This window comes from Musca autumnalis, unplaced genomic scaffold, assembly GCF_047663935.1.
Source record: "Musca autumnalis isolate F117 unplaced genomic scaffold, ASM4766393v1 scaffold_2, whole genome shotgun sequence".
Lineage (NCBI taxonomy): Eukaryota > Metazoa > Arthropoda > Insecta > Diptera > Muscidae > Musca > Musca autumnalis.
Window position 1 is genome coordinate 231,908,761 of NW_027411755.1, and position 19,555 is coordinate 231,928,315.

The 19,555-nt window shown below is 35.6% G+C and overlaps 1 long non-coding RNA gene across 1 annotated transcript in view; it reads left to right on the forward strand.

Annotated features, from left to right (window-relative positions):
• The first annotated feature begins 3,199 nt into the window (after positions 1-3,199).
• Positions 3,200-19,555, forward strand: part of LOC141395346 (uncharacterized) — a 47,577-nt gene continuing 31,221 nt past the window's right edge. The window contains exon 1 of the long non-coding RNA XR_012410614.1: positions 3,200-4,049. This is a non-coding gene — a long non-coding RNA (uncharacterized lncRNA). The remainder of the gene's footprint in view (positions 4,050-19,555) is intronic.

The window sequence follows — 19,555 nt, forward strand, 5'->3', positions numbered from 1 at the left end:
AAATGTTCTTTCCAAATCCTGAGCGCACTATATGTATGTGTTACCAAATTACCTTGTTGGTATTTACAGGAGGATGTGCCTGTACCAAAGCCGTCAATTTGATGCTTGACTCTTTGGTAGAATTTTCGTACTTCATCCTGGTTTCTGTACATCTCGATTTTGCCACACTCCCGATTTTCCATCTCTCTCTTTTTTCTGCGGAAAATATGTTTCTCCTCTCTCCTTTTCTCACGATATCTCTCGTGAGCTACGGATTGTAAAGTAGACCTATATGCCACATTTTTCTCTTAGGTAGCAGCACGACACATGGATTCCTTGGTGGAGGTCTCTGTTATCCAAGTATGGCTTTTGCGGCTGTTTGCATGGAGTGGACCATACTTTGCCATTGCGCTGAAATGTTATCGGGATGAGGAGTGCTTTGATTAAGCAATTGGGCTAGTTGAGTGGAATATGCTGTGGTTATCTGTTGTGATTGCAGCTTGCCGATGTCTAACTTTCGCGGTGTGTCTGTTCGAACTTTGTTTGCTACGTTTAACCGGGTGCGTACCCTTGCTGCAACAAGGTAGTGGTCCAAATCAATGTTTGCACCTCTGGACCGATCGTGCATCCAACATGCTCGATGAATGTCTTCCATCTATCACAACATGATCAATTTGAATTTGAATTTTCCGACTGTTGTGCCAAAGATATTTTCCTTTCCAATTTTGACATTAAAATCGTCTAGAATAATTTTAATGTCATGGGCAGGACAACGGTCATATGTTTCCTCTAAGCTCTCATATAATATATCTTTGGTCAGTTCGTCTTTGTCTTCAGTGGGAGCATGAGCGCAAATAAAGCTGATGTTGAAGAATTTTGCTTTTATTCGAATTGTAGCAAGTCTTGCATTCACTGGAATGAAGCTGGAGACCAGCTGTTTTAACCTCCGACCAACTACAAATCCGCAACTAAACTAATGCTTTATGTCATTGAAGTTAAAATACTGTCCGTCACCTTAAGGTGTTGTTGTGACGCCTTTCCCATTCCATTTCAGGTATCGCAGTAATGTCGGCCTTGTACTTTTAGGGTACATCTGCCAATGCGTAAACTGCACCTTCTCTATAAAGAGTGCGAACATTCCAGGTGCAGATTCGCAGATCATGGTCCTTAAAACGTTAGCGAAGGGGATTTGTTTTTCTTTTCAGAGAGGCTGCAAGTTTTTAACGTTCTTATGGATGAACGCGGCACATTTTAGCTCACTACCTTTAACTGGTAAGGCAGATACCCCAGGTGACACCACGGGGAGGTCAGTGTCAACTTGAGAAGAAAGAAGGACAAAGATAAATCCTGGACTTTGCTATGTTAAAGCCCGTCAGGCCCGTTCCTTGGTATCTTTCATCCCTACGTCACCCTCTGTATTTAACATTATCAAAATAGGTTAATGTTTTGATGTAGCCCCTTATATTACCGTACCGCCAATTTTTAGGCATTTTAATGTTGCTGGTCACTTGTTCGAAACAAATTGACTGAATGTTTACATTTAGAGATCTTAATGAGTAAAGAGTATGCCTGCGTATTGATATAATGATAGCGACCGCTATGAAGTTAAAATTTATAAATTTATGAAACTTGTATAACAACGTAAAATAAAAGATGTCCATTTGATAAGTATTGCCGTTATATTTAATAGCTCTATCCTCATCCGTTAATGAAATGCAGATTTTTGTCACAAAAATCTCATTTAGGCCACACTTTCCCTCTGTCGGTAAATGGTAACATTCATACTTATGTTAAATGATTTAGGTTTTATTCATGTATGTGATAATATTTTATTATCAGGTGTAAATATGTCGCGTTTTTTTCCTTCGCATTTCCTTACCATTTTTTGGGAGTTTGTTACTTTCCTTCTTTGCTTTCCCTTAACTCCAATAAGGCATAAATCATTAGCTGAAAAGTTCCAGGTTCAGTACAATTTGTGATACCATTTAATTTTTGCTATCCTTAACCACAACTTTCAATACTCGTGTGTTCTTTTTTGAAACAATTATTAAAAAACTGTCCACAAAACTGCCACTTAAAAGAACACATACAAATATTTAATCGCATCTAAGCCATCCAGCCAGCCAGCCAGTCAGTCAGCCACACACATAAAATAGAAGGAAGACAAATGTCAACAACATATTTTTTTAAGGACTCTTTACTTGGCACACATATTAAAGTCCTTCGTAACAACGCACGACGGAAGTATTAAATTTTAAAAATGAAAAAAAAAAACAAAAAACACTTCTCAAAAGTCTCTTTTATGTCGCCCAGACTTCTTGGGATGAGGGAAGAAAAATTACCGGTAGTGTGGAAAGAGCCGGTGGAACAATGTTATTTTTACTTTGAAATTGTGGGACAAGGATCTCAAAAAGCCGAAGTGTGTGACATAAAATGTTACTAACCTACAACAACATATTTTGCTACAATAGCTACAAATGAAATAAATGGTGGATGTGGGAAAGGGAAGAGGAAAAGGGAAGTGCTTAACTAGTGGTGTTGGTGCGTTTTGGGAGAGTCAAAGTGAAAGGTTTTTTTTTTGTGTTGGGCTACAATTCCAACGACCAAGTGAAAATCTGGAGTCAAAGTGTGCTAGTTCGTTTGTTTGTTGTTGTTTTCTTCTTTTATGTTGTGAATACAAATAAACAGGGAATATGTGTCAGCACATTTTTATGTGAAGCCTTCAAAAAGCGCTTAGGTTGTACCTCTGGCTATGGCTGCTCCCCAAAAACTAACATGTTAACGTAATGGAATGTTAACACAGTTTGAGCCACTTGCAGAATTTGAAGTTAACACGTGTTCTGTTATGTTTTGACATACAAACTGAGAAAGAGAGTAACATAAAAAATGAGAGGAAAGTAAACTTAACAGTATTTCGAATAGGATTTTGGGGTTCATGCGCATTCCATTTACCATCCACACGATTCGTCTTGCACCTAAACAAAAAAATTAAAACTGGCGCCAAAATTTTAATTTAAACCAATACCTATCTCTGTACCATTAACAGATTTTCGAAATGTTAATCTCCCATATTTTAGCACGACAAGAGCTCATTTACCTCTGTTAGAGGGATAAAACTAAAATAGGAATTCGGTAGGTGCCTTATGCAGAGGGTTTCGTTGGGTGTGTATGTGGCTGTGTGTCTCCTACCGAGTTTATGGTTACTTGGAACAGCATCCACCAGTTTAACGACGATGCTTTTTGCGATAACAACGTCTTTAACGCATTGTGTGTTTTCCGGCTTAAATTGAAGCGGCAACAAATTTCTTGTTTGTTGTAGCCAAAACAAAAAAGAAGAAGAATAAAAATAGCAGAGCAAAAAATGAAAAGCTAAATAGAAAACGTGATTTTTGTGTTTAGCCAACAAAAGGAAAATTAATTAAAAAAATCAAAAAAGAGAACAAATCTCTAATCAAAAAAATAAATAAAATCAAAAGTAATTTTATTTAATTAAAAAATAAGCTCCAAACAAGCAAATTATTTTATATCCTCCATTTGTGTTTGTTGTGAATTTACTGAAAAATTACACCACTGCTGTATCCTGTTTAATTTCCTCTTTTAAACACAAATAGTTATTCCAGTGTTTTCTTGTCATATTTCCCATGTTTGTGACTTCGTGGCGGAAATTGTAGATTTATCTCAAACAAAAAAAGTTTTATGCCGTTTAACTATTCTAAACACAAACGTCGTCGACATCGTAGTCTCGCAGTCCTCCCAAATATATGTGAAAACGTGTGTGCGTTCTAGTTTCTGGTGCGTGTTCGAGTCAACAATTGTTATAGTGATATAAAGTTTTTCCCTCCCATTGGGAAACCGTGAAAAACAAACCAATTTCCCCAAACAAGAAAAGATAGAGGCAAATCAAACCAAAGAAAATCACTAGAGATAAAACAAATTTGTTCCTGTTAACCGTAAAACTTGTGGATTACCAAGGCATACAAGGGAATTGTGGTGCACTTGTGTACGTTCTGGTGTGTTCTTTTTTTCTTTTTGTTGCACTTCGTCGAAGACAAACAAACACGATTTTTAAGGTGTGTTCTTTTAGAAGTAATTTCACAAAATATATTGAAGTTTTTTCAAAGTTTTTTAATTAGTTTTGTTGGTGTTGCTCTTGGTAGTTGCCTTCTTGGGTTCCAGTGGCGTATGAGTGTTTTTAATTGCTTAACTATGGAAATTAGAGGAAATGGAAATGAAAAAAAGAAAAAAAAAATAATTAAGAAATGTGAAAAAAGTTTTAAATTATAAATTTTAAAATGTTGATTCATTAAAAGTTTAGTGAAATAACAGCACTATGTCTATAAAAAATAATAAAATTTTTATCTTTGAAAGTATATTACTACACAGAAAGTCCATAGATTTTTTGCATTAAAAATTAAAAAGTGAATTCTGGAAAAAAAATCATAAAAAATGGAATAAGAATCTAAGAAATAGTAAAAATATCAGCGATCTCCAAAAACCCTTCCAAGTCCTAATTCTCAATGGAATGATTGTTTTAAGGCCATTGTTATTGTGCTAAAGATTATAAATTATGGTTGACTATGTTATACCCGTTCAATTTAATTACATTTTAAAGTTAAAAACCATTTTCTAATGAAAACTAAATTTCTCTGGGACACAAGGAAAAAGTTTGTTTTACACAAACAATTTTATTTTGAAGTTTCTTGTTATCCCATTTTTATAATTGGTCCCAAGGATGTTTTGGTGGATTCAGGCTCCAAATAGAATAACTTAAGAACATGGTGGTACATTGTAAGTGTGTTGGACTATTTTAATATTTATGGCCTGTTTCACCATGACGAATTGATTTCAAATTCGTTCGAATTATTTCCAAATTCCTGATTTTGCAGAAAATATTTATTGGACTGAAAACAAATATTGTTAAAAACAACACGGTGCTCTTGAACCAACTTTAAATGGAAAATGCTTACACCTGGGAAGTTTTTGGGGATTCTCCGGAGCGGTTTTTAAATAAATCGCGATTCTAGTTGACATTTTTAGGGTTTTTTATGTTTTTACGATTTTGCTTGGAAGCCGCAAGTCCTATCGGAATAAGACTAAAGAAAATGTTGTTGCTATGAAAATTTTCTTCATGATAAACCTCTATGATAATTTCGTAGGTTTTACCATTTTTGAGATATTGAAGTTCAAATTGGGACAATGTAATGACTGTATCGTCTCCTTATAAAACAGTGTCATGACTACAATTTCCCAACGTAAACTTATGTATCTCAAAAATGGTACCACCTAGGAAGAAGATACGAAAGCCAATCTTGTAGAGAATTTTCACAGCTACATAATTTTTTTTAGTCCCATTCCGATAGGACTTGCGGTTTTCAAGCAAAATCCCGAAGACCTGAGAAAAAAATCTGAATGATTGATCTGAACTTCTATATCTCAAACAAGTAAGCAAAGGCTATAGTCGGACGGGGCCGACCATTTTATACCCTACACCACAGCCTCTAGGAATTAGCTATGTGCAACCGCCTTGCACGCTGAATGTGCGGGTTCAATTCACAGGCCTTGTCAAATCAAATTTTCAACGGTGGCAAAATACCCCTTAGTAATGTGGGCGATATTTCCTGAGTATTTCAGCTATAAAAAAGTCTCTACAAGTGGTAACTTAGGACACGCCGTTCGGACGCAGTGATAAAAACTAGATCACATATCAATAACTTAATATGAATCCATTGATATAAGAGAAGCTTTCGTTGTCCCTATTGGGATGTTTGTGGAACAATTATATAAATTATACATTTCTAAAAATATTCGAAAATTGGAAAATTCACATGGATTAGCCCCTCCTGCTACATCTTCAAATTGTCCTTGAATATCAGGTTCCTTGTTATAATACACCTAAAATAAATAAATATTTATACAATGCAATTTGCTATACATATCTCTGATATTTGATATTTGGGAGTGAGTTTATTGAAAATATATCGTCCAAAAATTGTTCACTTGTACCTCACATATGCTTGATAATGCAATTTTGTGTTTTTTCAGGGTATTTCGAAAATAGTTCATTGTGGGTATATATTGTGGTATCAAAAATATATTTTGTACCGATAGAAATAACTAATAATGAATATATTCAATTAATTGTATTCAAATAATTTTTATGCAAACAAATTTATAAATCCCAAAATTATGCATATGCAATTACACACCAACGAAGATAGTATAAATCAGCTGCGCTAACGGTGATATACCCTCAGCCTCTGACCAAAAAAGGAACAAACACAATAATTATGCCCTATAAAAATATATTGATTTTCTATCACAGGTTTGCTTCAAGATACGTGGAATCTGTAGGTATCGTAAAGTGGGGCTATACCAAATATTGTGCGGGAGGTACTCCAAGGACGGGACCGATATAGTCTATATTTCAACCTGATACAAGACTGGATGCAATAATACGATGTTTGAACCAATCAGTTATTCCCCTTGAAAGTTATCTTGCGGATTTGCCATTTTCGGCCATAATCACAGGAAGTATGGACTTGCCATTGCAATTGTACCATCTTACGCGATCTATATCTGGAAGGAATAGTAATATATGGAAAGTGTGGTCCAAATCGATTGCTCACTTCGCCAATTATCATTCACACAATTTTTCGAAAAAAATTTTGAACTTTTGTGGGTGAGGTGCGGACCTATATAGCCTATATTCGAACTTAAACCAAGTTTGAGCAAAATATTACGAAGTATAAAATTTGGTTCGAATCGGTAGATCCGTTCGAGAGTTATCGTGCTTACCAGCCATCTAGACAGTAAGAGGGACATATTAACGGACTAAATCGACTCCAAATTGTCTGAAACGAATTTCGTCCAAACATACTTGGGGTCTAAAACTATTATTTCAATGAGACACATCTTTGGTCGTATTTTGTATGTATCCCCTTTACCCAAAAACCTGAGGTATAAAATAGGAGGCGATATTTGTTTAAAAAATCCAATTGGACAACTGAACTGAAAATTTCTCTGCAGGATAGAGACAATTTGTAGCATGGGAAGAAATTGTGGTTCTCTACGCAAAATCCATTATATATTAGGCAGTAGGCCCATTATATAGCAGACACGTTATTGCAATTTGCATCAGGGGGAAAGGTCAGTAGTTATTTTTCCATATGTAGGCCACTTTGCCGGTATATGGCCTCCAGGAATTAAAATATGGACCACAAATAAATTTTTTATATTTTTCATACAAAAGTAATGGTCTATGTCACCCGCTAAATAATATCAGACCATCATGCAAAATTATAGGCATTTTCTTCAACCTAAACTCTTATATATATATATATTAGGCTGTAACTCTGTTATATGATTACGTACATCAACATAATTGACATCAATGGAAAGGTCAAGAGATCTTCTTACAAATATAACTCACGAGTGAGGAATGCGTTTTTCAGGAACAAAGATACAAGCTGTATACTAAATATTTTCACAATTTTCACACAAAAGTTGTGGTATATTTAAGCCTCTAAATATTATCTGATCGCCATCTCAAACTGCAACCTTCTTCTTCGTCATATACTCTTACCTTATTTAAAATTTCGCGTTGATCGGACTATAATTGCGACCTACAAAGCGATTTTTTCTTGTTTTTGGATTTTTCTCACCTATGAATATTGCTGTTTCAAAATCCGCAAAAACTTCCCAGATGTAAGCGGTATTCACTTAAAGTTAGTTAAGGTGCACCATGTATGACATTTTTTTATAAGGTAGCGATAAACAGACACTGCATTGTCCCAATTTGAACATCTATATCTCAATAACGGTAAAACCTACGAAACTATCATAAAGGTTAATCTTGTGGAGAATTTTCATAGCTATAACATTTTCTTTAGTCCGATTTCGATAGGACTTGCGGGTTCCAAGCAAAACTGTAAAAACCTTAAAAAGCCCTAAAAGTGTCAACTTGAATCACGATTTATTTAAAAATCGCTCCGGCGACTTTTTTCTCATCTATGAACCACCGACGTAGCCAGGGGGGGGGGCCCGGGGGGCCCGGGCCCCCCCCGAAATGATTTTAGTTCCCATAGGATATTAGCTTATATTACACATTTTTTTAATTTTTGAGTAAAATTTTAAACTGTTTTAAATTGTTCAAGAAATATGAAAAGTAGTTGGAAGCATTACAGAGAATTGTATATTTGAAAATATAAAAATATAAAAATAATGAAGTTAGGCTTTTTTAGCAATTTTATGCATAGTTCTTGCTAAGTTTTAAGGTGTTGTTTAAGGGTTTAATTGGAATTTTAGGCTGACTGTGTTACTGAGTCCAATACTTTGCCTTATAAACAACATGCAGAAAAAACATTTTTGCGATATTTTGTTTTTGAAATTTTTTATAAGAGCAATTCAACAATAAAATGTAAAACCGTTGCTTAATCTTTGTGGTTTTAAGTGTTTTTATATTTTCTTTAAAATTTTTTTATAATGTCTATTGGACAAAAGGATTTTTCTGTCGAATTTTTATGCTTTGTTCGACCTTTCGAATGTTAATAAAATCAAGATTATTGAGCTTGAGGTCAATGTTTATATTTTTTCTAGCTGAACCCGGTGCGCTTCGCTACCCCGAATAAGGTAAAATATATTTTGAGAAATTTATTTGTAGGCCAATTTTCGTCACTCATTGCAACTTTCATTAAAATCGGGTATATATAGCTTGTTTGGTGCATAAAATACACGAAAATATGTATGGGAGCCATATCCAAATCTGAACCGATTTCAATATAATTTGAAAAATTTATTTATAGACCCAATTCCGTCACACATTCCAAATTTCATTGATATTGGACATGCATAGCTGTTTAATGCATAAAATACATGAAGTGGCCGAAAATATATAGTCACCATAAATGCCCGAAGACGTAACCGACATGAAAATCGAAATTGGTTTTTGACGTAATCTGATACATAAAGCTAAAATACATGCTCTGGCAAAATTTCAAGCTTCTACCTTCAAAAACAACGATCCTATTCAAGAAATGGCATTTCGGAAAATGGGATAATATTGCTGATTTTGTTGTAATGGAGGATCTCAGAACTGAGCACTTCAGCGGTTTTGGTTTCAGTACTTATTCCCCTTCGTATATGATCGATAATATCCCATATAATATTCCATAAAACAGTTTTTAATTTTATAACGTTTTTTGCTTCTCCTGTAAAGTTTTGGTTTTGTGGGTTACGTCTTCGGGCATTTATGGTGACGATATATAGGCGCTATATCCAAATCTGAACCGATTTCAATTCTAGACCTTTTAGACCGATTTATTTCTAGACCAAATTCCTGCACACATCCAAAATTTGGAGACGTTATCTGTTACCATTCTATGGATACTTGCATAAAAAATCTAAATTTTTTGGAGGTACCTCCGATTGTGATGCTGCTATATCTCCGGATCAACGAGGAATTTCAGAAATTTGTATAGCCTATGTTACCTTCAGGCCATGTAGTGATAAACTCTGACAATTTCAGGAAGATCGGTTCAGCGGTTGTTGAGTCCATAAACTTCAAACAAACAAACGTACAAAGATTTTTCTATTTTGTATATACATATTGATTTATTACATATTATTACAAATATTTAAAAATTACAATGGATTTCATCTTCAGAGATTTTTCTGTCGATTACTCTTTGAATAAAAAAAAAGAAAACGTCATAGAAACCCACAGCAATTGTATTTTGAGAAGTACTTTCAATGGATGCACATTTCAGAAATGTTAATTTTTCCTGCTTCGGTAAAGGACCTTGTGACGACAAACGAAATCTAAAAACTGATCGGAAACAGGTTCTTCTTCGTCAAAATCTCAACAAGTACCACTCGACTTTGCGGACAGGAATATACCCTGATCCTGTGTGAATTGAAACTTTCATCTATAGACAGATCGAATAGCGACTACACAGCCAAAATCTTTGAATCCAAAAACTATGCATTAGGAGATTTTCAGAAATTTGTAGCCGTTTTCGGACATATGAACTTGCAAACAAAATATGGATTTGTATCATTGATCACAAGTGTTGCGGAGGAGGTATGGAGAAATGGACCGGACCTACATAGTTCATTTTTGGGGAAGATCTTATTTTGGGAGTCATTCCTTTTAAAAGATATTGCGCCCACCAGTTATTTCAGTTCGTCACAGTATAATTTTCACCTTTTGACTCTTATGTCAGGAAATATGGAATTGCCCACAAAAAACTTAATACCGCTCTAAACAGCACTTAAACAACTATTTTGAAGGTTTGTGAGGGAGGTACCCCAGTATGGTCCATTTTCGAGCAAAAACTAAGTTTGGAAAAAATGTTACTAAATCCAAAGTTTGGACCAAATCTGTTGCTCCGTTCAAGAAAACTCGCGCATACCACTTTAGCTAAAACTCTTGAAATTTGGGGGAAAATACCAGAAGAAGTAGACCGAAAAGCACCATCTTCGAATTTTGTATATATAAGGCTCGCTGAAATATTGCGATAAAAAAAGTTTGGACCAACGCAGTATCCGGTTCGAAAGTTGTCGTGTGTACTAGTCACTACACATGATTGCCTTAGGTGTTCTTTACAGCTTTCGGGCCATTTTCTCTGGAAGTATATACTTGCTTCTGAAAAACTTGTACGGTAGTAATAGGAGCCCCGAGAACACTTGTTGCAAAAAATCAAAGCGTTTCCAGGGAGGACTTTTAAATTATTAATTTATTTATTTCATATTATTATTTCATATGACCATTGAGGTCTTAAGCTTACACAGCTTATCCAGAGAGGTCTTAAACTGCACTTCACTGAAAATTTTTGAAATCACGAAGGACAAATTTTGGACCGACTCGGTTGATCTGTTTGAGAATTATCGGGCTCCCTAGGCGGCCACCCAGACGAACGGACATAGCTAAGTCGACTCCAAGTTTTCTGAAACAGATTTCTTCCAAACACACTTTGGCCCTAAAGCCATTATTTCGATGAGGCACATTTTAGCTAAAGGCTGAGAGTATAAAAAATTTAGATTGGGAAAACTTGTGTTTATGGATTTTTGCTAAAAGAATGTATACATGTATAGACCTTAGATTGGGCGATATAATTTCATTTTAAACGAAGTTAAGACTGGATTCCAGAGATTCCCTTGTTTCTGATAAATTTATGAGAAGATCCAGAATTTTTATAAGTGAAGTCCGACGATTGGACGCCAAAATTAGTCTATTGACAGATGCACGATTTGGCGACAGATTTTGTCATTTATATAACCGCGATTTGGTGCTAGAATTTCTTGATGGATAGACTAACTATTGCTCAGCATTAGTTCTCGGCCTTCCGAAATTCTAAGGTTTTCCATTGTATTCGCTTTCTTTTGGCCTTACCGAAGTGATATCACTGAATTTCATAACTTCACTGTAGTTGTGAATTATTTGATAAATGATACGCCCAAAAATATATGGCATTATTAATATATTCATTGTTATGACCATATATTAACTGTGACATATTGTCAAAAAAGTTATAAAAACAAGATAAAATTGGCCAAGAAGTCTTGCGCCATATGAACTAAAAAATTGTATTGAAAATTATTTCATCAGCAGAATAAGTCTAAAATAAGGTTTAAATCTTTGCTAAATAAGACATTTTCGCTAACGTGAACTTTCAAAATTTTGGTCAGGTGGGCCCCCCCCGAAATGAAATCCTGGCTACGTCCCTGCTATGAACATTGTAGTTTCAGAATCCGCAAAAACTTCTGATGTGTAAGCACCTTCCATTTAAAGTTGCTTCAAGAGCGCCGTGAGTAGTTTGTTTTACACAAACAATTTTATTTTGAAGTTTCTTGTTATGGCATTTTTAAAATTGGTATCTAGGATGTTTTGGTGGATTCAGGCTCCAAATAAAGTAACTTAAGAACATGGTGGTACAATGTATGTTGGACTATTTTAATATTTATGGCATGTTTCACCATGACCAATTGAATTCAAATATTAAAATATTTGTTCGACTGAAAAAATATTATTAAAAACAAGTAAAAAATATGACGAAGACCAAATTTTTGTCTATGTCGGTTGATCACTTCGAGAGATATCGTGCTCTCCAGCCACTACATATGGTGCCATAGAAGGTTTTTACACCTTTCGGGCTTTTTTCTCAGGAAGTATGGTAATTGAGGCAGCGAATGCAAATTGCTTTAACAAAAATCAAAGTGATTCGAGAGCAGGTCTTACACCAAAATTATCCGAAATTTTGTGTGGGAGGTACCCGAAGGAGTGGACAAATATAGTCCATATTCGAACCTGATCTATATCTGTTAGATACAGTAGGATGTGTAAAGTATGGACCACATCGGTCACTCTCATCAAGAGTTATCGTGCTCAGAAAATTTTCCGAATATTTTCGAACTTTTGTGGGGGAGGTATCTGAAGGAGTGGACCGATATGGCTTATCTTAGAACTGGAATTAAGTTTGGACAAACTATTACGAAGGCCAAATTTTGGACTGAATCTTCAGATCTGTCCGAGAGTTACCTTGCGCTCCTACCACTACACACCGTGTCATAGGGGTTTTTGAAACATTCAGGCTATTTTTCAGGAAGTATGGACTTACCCCTGATAAAACTTGTACCATCATATAAGGGGCAGTGAATGCAAGTTTTTCCACCAAAAAACAATGCGATTCGAGAGATGGTCCTAAACTGAACATTTCTGAAATTTTGTGTGGAAGGTACCCGAAGGAGTGGACCGATTGAGTCCATATTGAAACCTCATCTAAGTCTGGCAGAAGTTTTATGATGTGCAAGTTATGGACCAAATCGGTTACACCCTTCAAGGGTTATCGGTTTCTGAACATTTTTTTTGTGGGGGAAGTACCGGAAAGTTTGGACAGATATTACGAAAGCCAAATTTTGGACCGAATCGGTTGATCGGTTCGAGTGTATCGTGCGCTCAAGCCAGCCAGACAGACGGACGGACATGGCTAAATCTACTCCTAATTGTCTGAAAAGGATTTCATCCAAACATAGTTGCGGTCTAAAACCATTATTTCGATAAGTAAATTTTGCCCGTATGAAAGTATATACATATACCCTCGTTAGCATAAATGCTGAGGGTATGAAAAACAAAAGTTTGGTAGTATTTCGCACGAATTTGAATGGCATGTTTTACTAAGACGATTCAAATTCAAATTCGTTTGAAACACTACCAAAGATTTGTTTTTAAAATGTTTCAGTCGAACAAGTATTTTCTACAAAATCAGGAATTTGGGAGTAATTCGAATGAATTTGAGTTCAAATCGTCTTGGTGAAGCATATGTATTAAACTAAATCTTATGTATGACCTGATGGGATGTTTTATAGACTTTATATTCGACCAAAACGAATTTGGATTCGAATCGTCTTAGTGAAACAGGCCAGTACGAGGGCTACAAGCAACGTTTTTGGTCTAGTAATTAAAACGTCACCTTCAAAACATTATTTTTGGACATTTCAGCAGCATGTTCTGGCGATTGCTGGTCATCTGGAATCTCTAATAAACTACTTTTGAAGCACCGCAATCGTATTTTTTCGAAATTTCTTGCACAGATCGACACAAGATCTAACAAGAAGAAAAATTGCGGCCAAGTGTTCATGCCATTTTTTGGCAAATTTATTTTTTAAATCACTGTAAACAACGCAACAAATGGTCATTTATCAAATCGTACTGAATTAGTTTAGGTTAAACATGTCAAACTTTCAAGTAAAAATGCCGAATGGAGCCTGGCAATACGTGGTATTTGTCAGGCTAGAGACTTATCTACTAGCTCTTGCACAGTCATTTCATTTGGTCGATGTGTGTACAACCCTTAAAGCACGTAAAATCGGAAGGTACCTTGATATGGGGTGTATACCAAAATATTAACCTATACTTATGCGTGGAGGTTTCCCACTCGAAATAACAAATTACAGGCATTTCAGTAGAAAAATGCATGTTATATGATTTCACATCGTGAAATTACGAAATTGCACCGTGTGTAATAGGAAAGGACTTGCGGTTTCCACGCAAAATCGTGAAAATCTAAAAACCCATAAGAATGGCAACTTGGAACGCGATTTATTTAAAAAGCGCTCCGCCGATTTTTTCGTTTACAGCACCTTCGGTCGAGAGGAAGCGTTATATGTGGGTTATACCCAAATCTGATCCTATCCTCATTTACTGAAAGAGTGACACATCTCAAAAATCAAGTTTCGAGAAAAACGCGTTTTAAGTTTGCCGTTTGGAATTTGACTTCCCAACTTTAACAGTTTATTCCACAATAAATAAAATAACTACTTGGACCATCTTTTGTAAAGGGCTAGTCAGATTTCAGTGCCAAATCTCTGTGCAAGCATGATTTACAGTGTTTCAGTGCTTCATAAACTCAAAAAACTTTTTTGGTGATTAATGCTAAACTCCTAGAAAATAAACTGTAACTCGTTGAGTTTTAGAGGTATCAACGTGAAAATTTGACCTGAGATAAAAAGATAGAAATTTCTAGAAACTCATAAAACCTATTTTGTTAGTTATACCACTCTTTGAGTAAATGTCTACAATTTTGTGGATAAAGGCAATAAACCTTAAATTGCAAATTAGAGCTATTTAGCCGGAAATTTTGCCGAATACCTGGTAATACCAAAATGTGTACTGCACAAAATAGGCTGTGCAGAAAACAATGAATGCAGAGCATGCGGAGAAGACGACGAAACGTTGGAACATTACCTCTGCCATTGCCAAGCTTTCACAAATCTGAGAGCCCAGCTATTAGTGAAATACATTATACAGGGACTCAACCAAATAAGGAAAATGGAGTTTAAAACAAGTGAGCAAAGGCTATAGTAGGGACGGGATCGACCATGTGATACCCTACACCACTACTCTTGTGCATAAGCTTTTCACTGGTAAACATTTCTTTTAGGGAATATAATCCGACTACCACCAAACGTAATATGCCTCTTTCTCTCTGGGACTCCCATAAGCAACCAAAATTTCGTGATCATCCGATCAAAATTACGACCTGTAGCGTGATTAACCACCTTCGCCAACCTATTTACACCAATGTAAAGGTAATATTTTCTTCTTCCATTGACAGGCTTCGCTGTTGGAATACCCCTACTAGAAGCCGATATATTCACAAAGAATAAAACTTTGAATTTGTCTCCACACCAAAGTCAATAGGCTTCTCCCACTGTGGGCCCCCATCTACCCCCAAAATTTCGTGACAATCCGATCAAAATTCCAACCTGTAGCGTGATTACAAAAAATTAAAAAATGGGATGTATTGCAGACTATTGCGGTATCTCTGTTATTTGGCCACCTACGCCAACCTTTACATCATTGTAAAGATGGGACTTTCTACTTTCATAGTCAGACTTTGCTTTTGGAAGGTCCCCAACCAAAGCTGTGATATTCGTCGTTATTATTAAACTCGCAAAAATGAAAAGGTGTATTCTATTAGCGTCTATTGCGATATCTTCTTTGTTTGACCACCTACGACAACCTACGTTACACCGTTGCTCACCTTTGCAACTTTACTTTCATTAGCAGGTTTTGCTTTTGATATACCCTTATAGAAGCGGAGATATTCGCTTTGAAATAAAATGTTCACTTTTTCTCTAAATAAGTTGTTTGCCAATTCCGACCCCTGAATATTATCCGACCATACCCAAAATCAATAGGCTTCTTCCTCTCCGGGACCTTCATCAAAACACAAAATTTGGTGACGATCGGATTAAAATTGCGACCTGTAGCGTGATTACAAAGTTAAGATGGACAGACGTACGGAAAGACGAACACATATAGCCAGATCGACTCGGCTCGCCGAGACATTCATTATGGTATATATATGTATGGGTCTACGACCATTATTTCGATGCGTTACAAACTTTTTGGCCAAACTTATAATACCCTCCCCACATAGTGGTGTAAGGTATAAAAATAAGAAACTATGCCAATAGAACAGAGATCCTAAACTAAAGTCAAGTGGTCAATCTGGAATTTATAATAAATTCTAGTTATAACCTCATCCTGACCCCAAAATTAGAGAGCACAACATGCCTCCTTTATGGCTTAAGTGTATGTCCATACGCACATGTGGTGATCTTGCATCACCCCTCTTCTTAACCTAACCTAACTTACAAATTGACCGTAAAATTCATTATTTTTACATGGGAATGTCATAGGAGGGAAATAATGCCTTAAATATTTTTTAGTACACATTTAACCACATACTAGTTTTCGAAAAAGCTAAAAGGCATATTTTCTATTTTTAGAACAATTGAGGTGAAATCATATTCAAATTCAACACTCCACATTTGTTTGTTTTTTTTTTGCTCCCTGCAGGTTTTGAACACCCGAACTTCTGTCAGCCAAACATAATGCACACTAGGTCACTCTTACGAACAGTAAGGGTTCTTTAGACACATTTATATAATTCAACATTTCTTCGTAATTTTGTGAAAAAAAAACTCCCATGCCGACGATGAGCTTTGACCACAAAACCCTAAGATTTATAGCCGGACACACTAGCTCTGTACCACCGTACTCGTTACTTAATAAGTAAGGAAGTAACTAGTTATGTGTAAACCATTATACATATATGTACTGCCTGATAATGCGGAGTGTAATGAGTAGAAAATAGTAAATACCATCTTTACAATGATGCGAATTAGGCTGGCATAGGCCTAATAGGCTGGCAGTGGCCAAATAACGGAGACATCGCAATAGCCGGTTATACATCCCATTTTTTTTTTAATTTTTATACCCTCCACCATAGGATGGGGGTATATTAAGTTTGTCACTACGTTTGTAACTACTCGAAATAATCATTGTAGACCCCACAAACTATATATATTCTTGATCAGCGTGCAATTCTACATCGATATAGCCATGCCCGTCCGTCTGTCTGTCTGTCCGTCTGTGGAAATCACTCTAGCGTCCGAACGGATTGACGTAGGTGGATGAAATTTTGGGAAAATCTATTATATGTACGTAGGACTTTTGCTATTGAAAGCCGGCTATGTAGGTCCACGCTTTCGTATAGCCCCCATACAAAATGACGCGTGACGCGTCGTCGTTTTAAGGAATTTTTAAGATATTTGTCCCATTTAACCACCGAATTGGTTGTAATTTGGTATTTTGTGCCTCCAGAGACCAAAACACATTCATACCAAAGTTGGTTTATATAGGTCCACGTTTTGGTATAGCCCCCATATAACGCCCCATATAAAGTACGCGTCATTTTAATTTATTTTGAATGTATTAGTGCCATTTGACAACAGAATCGGTTGTAACTTTGTATTTTGTGTTTCCAGAGGCTAAGAAACATTTCTACCATAAAACGTTTATATAGGTCCACATTTTGATATAGCCCCATAGGACGATATCTCCCGATTTTCGGTATTTTGAAGGTTTTGGCCTCATTATCACACCGAGATGGCTGAAATTTGGTATTTAGTGTTCGTTGGGGGTATGAAACTTTCCCCCAGAAATTTGTAGGTATAGGTCCACGCCATCATATAGCCCCCATAGAACGGTACCTTCCGATTTTCGGTATTTTGAAGGTTGTGGCCACATTAATCCACCGAAATGACTGAAAATTGTGGTGGAGGGTATAAAAGGTTCGGCCCGACCGAACTTAACACTTTTCTTATTTGTTTTTTTTTTTTTGTCATTTTATTCATCTTTGAACATGTAGTTTCAGAATCCGCAAAAACTTCCTAGGTGTAAACACCTTCCATTTAAAGTTGGATCAGGTGCAACGTGACCTATAAGTGTGTTTTACTTAATAGTTTTGGTTTGCTTATAAAGAACTACGTCTGCCTTCCATTTTACAAAATTTGGCAACCAAGTTTTTTTTGTTAAATTTATGCTACCTTTGATTACAAGTAATATAATACCTCGAAATATTGATCTTTTTCATTGATCGAATCGGATATAGTCACCAAAAGCTATTTCAAAATAATTTTGATATTTTTTCTTTCTTAAAACAAATTTTTAATTTTGGGAAGAAATAGGTACCCAGCAAAATTTGAAGGAAGGTGTTCCATGCGATGACGTGATTTCATGGCACCTTTTGCATTGGTTCAAACGAAGTCGTGAAAGATCCGATCTTTTCAACAGCATTTGTACCCATGCAAAGAAAGTCGTGAAAGATCCGATCTTTTCATCAGCATTTGAACCCATTCCATCGATCCAATAGAGACGGATTTTGTGTTTTTATTTAAACACATTTTTCTAAATATATACGATTAATTATTTACAATAGGCTTGATGTTGTCGGAGACTCGAAATCACAACCAACGTTGTTAAAACTCTCGTTGTAATGATAATGTAATAGCAAAGGGTTGGTGAAAATTACATGCCAAAGCATTGGTGGAAATGACATGCCAAAGCATTGGTGAAAATGACATGTCAAAGTATTGGTATAAATGACATGCTTTGGATCCAAACATGAATAGCATTTTTGGGGTCCACGCTCATATAAAATTCATCGATGAAGATGCTAAAAAGATGACATGCCAGCTCACTTGCACCCATGATTGAATGGCATCTTTGGCATCGAACATTTTGCTGGGGTATGTAAATGTAGCCAAAATGGTCCATCTATCCATTACGAAATAATGAAAATAATATATAATGTGTCGCAATCATACATACATATATTCCCACAACATCCCCGAAGGAAAAAGGGGTCTCATATAAATAAATTCCGCGTGAAACTAGTGCCTAGGGAAAGTGGTGTAGGGTATCACATGGTCGGTCCCGTCCAACTATAGCACATTTTAACCTATCTTAAAGTTTTTAATATGTTTACATCTCCTGTTCTTTTGCGTGTTAATTTACCATTAAAAATGTATTGTAGACTCTTAAAAATGAGACATACACTTGGGCATAATAATTTATTCTTAATGTCTTGCCCAAGTGACACTTCTTCGACCTTCTTAATGTCTTAATTTATAAAACATCAGCATTAATGTTTCAATGTACGTTAAATGTCTTTTGTTTAAAGCTTAGGCTTGTTTATCTTCTACTGTTGAAATATAAGATTTGAGATTTTATGCTTAATACAATAATTACTAGCAAACTTTTCTAATCTATTACTAATTAAGAAGAAGCAAAGAAAAAACGTCCAAAAACAAAAGCTACGACAGCAACATTTCAACTGACCCTTTCGTTAATCCAAATATAATAAGGGTTGCATAGAGCAATTTAATAGCTCCCCTTCTCCGTCTGCTGCCTCAAATTCAGATGTTATCATTGTGTTATTTGAATAATCCTTGGAATTTTATGTGCTTCAAAATAAAGGCATAAACATTTAATGGTATTAAAGAATTTTATGCCAAATGATTTTTTTTTTTCTTTCTTACACTCAGTACGGAATGGTTGAAATTCGATGAAGTTTTTTTTTGTACCATTGAGAAATTCCTTTTTTATGTTTCATGTGATTGATGTGCTTCACTTGAAAATATAAATAGACAAAGGAAAAAAGGATTTGTTGCATGGCAAATATCGGCCATAACTCTCTGAAATATTCCATAGAATTTGAGGAGACATTTT